Below are 4,884 nucleotides of genomic sequence, written 5' to 3' on the forward strand. Positions count from 1 at the left end.
AGTTCTTCTCAGCAGACGCCCCTTGGGTCTTCATTGAAACTTAGATTCCACCTCCTCAGCTTCACCTACTCTGATCCAGCCACATATTATCTGGACTCAATGGCCTCCTAGAACTACAGCATCGTGGCCCATGACCACCGAAATCTTGCATCTTTTGTGCCTACAGACCTGTTCTACATGGATGATGCTGCCATGTTATGTTGCTAGCTTGTGATAAAGCCTTGCTGCTCTAGACCACAGTTCCATCTGTCTGTGTACTGATCCCAGAGAAACACTTTACTAGGGGTTGTTTTCCAGCAAGGAACTACTGCAGTGGGATTCTCAGTATAGACTTCCCGCTTCTGATGAATTTGTATGTCTCAGAAGACAGTCTTTGCTGGGAAGCATTTTGTCCCTGGGGCGCTTTTCCTATTGTTGCAGTACAGAGAAGGTTTTTTTTTTTTTTAAGATGCTGGTCTTTAAAACAATTCCAACTGCTTTCACAGCACCCACTTTGTCTGTGACTTAGATGTTCTCCTTTCCCCACAGGCTACATTTTATACATATACATATACATATACATATACATATACATATACATATACATATACATATACATATACATATACATATACATGTACATATATAGCTGGCTGGTTTGTTTTTCTGTCTCTCTCTGGAGACCTAGATATGAGCAGTGAGCAATAACCATGACACAGCCCACATGCTAACCTGTCTTGAAATTTCTTCCACCAAACAAATTAGTCCTTTACTAAAACAAAACAAAACAGAGTCTCATGCATCCTAGGCTCTCCTCAAACTTGTTATGTAGAATGACCTCAAACTCTTAATCTTCTTGCCTCTGTTTCCTAATATTAACTATCATAGTTCCACACCAAAGAGCAGCCTCCTGCTTTACACTCTCCTGCTGCCTTTGCCCAGCTGAACTCTGAGTAAAGATGATGGGCAAACTCACCGTTAGATGAGCCTAACACTGGCAAGACTATCATTCTTACAGCACCCATGCACCTACAGATACATCCCATGATATCAGCTAATCTCCACAACAGAGAAAACACAAAGCTCTGAAAGGTAGAGCCAGTTTTTACAGTATTCTAACCAGCTACAGGTGAATCTAGAACTCTCTCTAAAATCCCACACACTGCTCATTGCTTCTGGTATACCTCGTCCCAGTTGTGAATAACTAAGCTTTGACTCTAAAAACTAAACACAATGCAGACTTTGCTCTGGTAAGCTCCCAGACTAATGTGCAAGACAGGTCCTTTTCCCTAACAAGAGGTGACATGGCTTCCTGGTTATGGCCCTTTGTGATGAGTATCTTCCCACAAAGGCTCACAAGGACCCAGAATATCTGCCCTGCTCACAAACTCTGGAAGTTTTCAATTTGAAATTATAGTTTAAGTTTGAGTTTTTTAATTATAGTTTAGTTTAAGTTAAATTGTAGTTTAAATGATAATTAAGTTTTCAATTAGAGATTATATTGAAAGAGGATCTGGATTCCAGAACTCAAGACAAATTGAAGTTTCAAGGACAATAGGAAGAAAGACCGTATGACATTCAGGGGCCTAGAACTTCCAGAACATTCACCCATTTGTGTATGAATGCTGATCCTTAAATGAAACAGTGATCACCTGGCAGCTAAGGGTGTTGTCGTGCTAAAATCTGAGACCTAAACATCATAGTCCTATAAACATGATGGAGGGAAAGGAGATGACAGAATCTTCCATGAAAACCAAGCTATGAAAAAGCCAAATGCACTTTAGTTATCAGTCGATGGTGGATTTATAAACCTCAAACAGAAATGGAAGGTACTCAGCACAATCTTGTTAGTACAAACAAGGCCATAATACCAGGAGGAAAAATCTAGACGTGCACATAACTGCCTCGAGGGAGTGGATCCAAAGTGGAGAATTTGACAGGGGCCTTGAGCTGTGATACTCATTCTATAGTGTTGGGCATTAAATTTACCCTCATTCACTTGGAAACCAGTAGGCTATGCAAGCGAACACGGCACATTAACAGGCTGCATAATTAATGATATTTCACACACCCCATCTGTGCCCAGAGCCCTTTCCATCCACCGTAGAGAAGGGTCCATTCCCTTTTATATCCCACAGTGGGGCCCTAGGGAAGTAGGTGGGACAAATACAACAGGAGGGCAGCTGAGAGGACCCCTCTACAGAAGGACTGGCACAGACAGGCTGTCAACCCACATCCCCATAGGGCACATCCTCATCTGGCCCTGACGCCCACGGGAAAATACCAACCTCAGCAGTGCTAACTGTCAAAGGGACGAGCTGTGCCCATTGTTTTCAGGGTCCCTGGGCTGTAGAGAGAAAAAGGCCTCCTTTTTGAGTGGCTAGGGAGGTTCCATAAGTGGCTGGCCTCGCTTAGAAACAAGGGGCTAGACCCATGTCGCCTTGCCCACCAATGTTCAAGGTGAATAAGAGAAATGAGAAGATCCAAGCCAGAAATGATGGGCAGAGCCCAGTCTTGTCACCAGAGCCCAGGAACCCTGGTCTTGCCACCACCAAACGACTTGGTCACCTTGCCAACCCAAAAGTGCACTCCAAAATAGAAGTCCCAAACTCCTCTGCAGCCCAGGATGTTTGAAGATGCAAGCATTCAAGAGAGTCCAGACAGGGCTTTCCTAACCCTGCTCTGGTTGAATGGGCAGAAAGTCCAGCCCTAGCCTACCAGGAAGTTCAGAGAACACAGGCTAGCGCTCCCAGCCCAGGCCCACAACCCCTTCCTTCCCCTGACAGCCAAGAGGGGCCTAAGGGCTAGCCCAGCCTACCCAGAGCCACACTGAGGCAAACAGCACAAGGGCTATCTCTGGCTCTTTGTGTAGGAGAAAGCTGACTGCTTAGGATAGCTAAGCCAAGGCCACTTGGTGGCAGCATCTATCTCTGCAGAGCCCCTGAGTGGGCTGCCCATGTGGCTGAGAAGTCAGCTCCTAACAGCCAGTGGGCTGGAGGACAGTGAAAACCCAGATGGGGTAAGATGCTAAGGACAGAGCCACCAGGAAGTACTGTGGGGGCCTCCCTATCTTCAGGAAATAAGTCAGTTACAGAAGCTGGGTTGTGACCACCATGACGCGAGGCTGGGCCTTCAGGGTCCCCTGTAAGGAAAAGCCACTCACTTTTCCAGGACAAAGTAGATGTCAGGGGTGGCCTGGCATGGTTGCGGCTTCGAAGTCTTTTGACGCCACATGTACTTTAGGCTCTGGGCTGTGGGGTGGCGGAAATTTCTTGAGCCCAAGTCCAGTCCAGGGTAGTTTTCCCAATCATGGTACTGGTACAGGAAGTTCCCTGTGCTGAGCAGTGATGGAAGTAACATCAGCAGGAAGAGCACAGAGTGAGGTACTAGAGGGCATCCCAATGTTTTCATGGTGATCTTTGTAAGGTCCTAGATAGGCGGATGACAGGCTACCTCTGACTTCCTTCTCTGCTGCCTCTGCCTGTACTTAGGGACAATAGCCCTTATGTCCTCTCACTAATGTTCACTGCTGTTCTCCACGTGGTGGCCTCAGACCATAGGGACCAGGGACATAGCTGCTCTGGGGGTATTCTGCCTCTTACTGCCTGCATAGCCCTTCCCCCAATACTCTAGGGTTATGATGGACAGGAAGGTTGACATGGTGACTTTGTGACCTGCCCCTCTGCTCTATGTCCTGCATGCTGACAGTACCAAGTGACAGTCACAGGACCTTTGGTGTCAGATAAAGCCTCCTTGTCCTTTACCTAGCCAAGGAATCCAGACATTTTGTTAACTGAGACAGTGTTTCCAAGTGGCCAGGATCATGGGTCATCATTAATGAGGAAGTCCAGGTGGGAAATGGAAAGCTGTTTGTGGGTCTCTAAGTCAGCCAGGTGCTGGTGATATGCTCCTGCCGCAATCTTTGGTGAACAGGGCAGTCCACAGCCGTGTGACAAGCTGCCCAACCGTGGGAACTTAACAACCATTTTACTATATTTGCAGGGTGGGACCCTTGGGAAGGATAGAGTATATTTCAGATGAGGCTCCTTGGGAAGACTTGAGAGGCAGGCCTCAGAATTGCCTGGAGGCTTCTTCAGTGGCACCTGGGCTAAAATCATCTCCTGCTTGAACCCTGCTGCATTTCTCATTTGTGAGTCAAGAGAATAATGTGCTGATGAAATTTCGTGATTTCTAAAATACCAAATATTCAAGATATCCTATCATTTCAAGTAATTCCTGGAACAAAACAAACAAAAGCCCACCAAACCAATGCAGTGTGCTGCAAGGCATTTGTACATTATACGAATTAAAAGATCTATTTTAAATTTATTAAGAATAATTTTATCAGATTTGATTTTGTGCATAAAGAAAAAAATTGATCAGGGTAATTCTAAGCTTGTTTGCCCTTGGTTGGAAGGCTCTGAACCCTTTTTTAAGTGCATGTGTCTCCCCTTAACACATCTTTTCTGCCACTGCAAATGGTGTGATGCAGTGGGAGAGTCGTGGGCCAAGCCCCCCACAATTCTCTGGGAGCTGGGGGCTGTGTCCCTGTTTCTAAACCTCTGATGCAGGAGCTCTGACTTGCAGATACAGGTGATGTCATAAAGGGCTCCACATTTTGACCTTGCTCCCTGTAGATACTCTCGAAGCTCTGAGCCTCCATCAGGAAAGTCTACTCTTCTTGGTGCTACCACACTGTGAGGAGGCCCAAGTCATCAATAGCTAGAGATACAAGGGTTCTGTGAACAGTCGCAGATGAGCCTTTGGAGTCCTCTCAACCAGATACCACAGGCAGCAGTGAAGAAGCTTCCAGATACTTTCAGTCTCCACCACACAAGTCCTGGCTCAGGTGCTGAAGTCTTCCCAGGAGCCCTGTCACAAGTACCCTCTCACCCCACACTGATC

This window comes from Peromyscus eremicus, chromosome 9 (assembly GCF_949786415.1).
Source record: "Peromyscus eremicus chromosome 9, PerEre_H2_v1, whole genome shotgun sequence".
Classification (NCBI taxonomy): Eukaryota; Metazoa; Chordata; class Mammalia; order Rodentia; family Cricetidae; genus Peromyscus; species Peromyscus eremicus.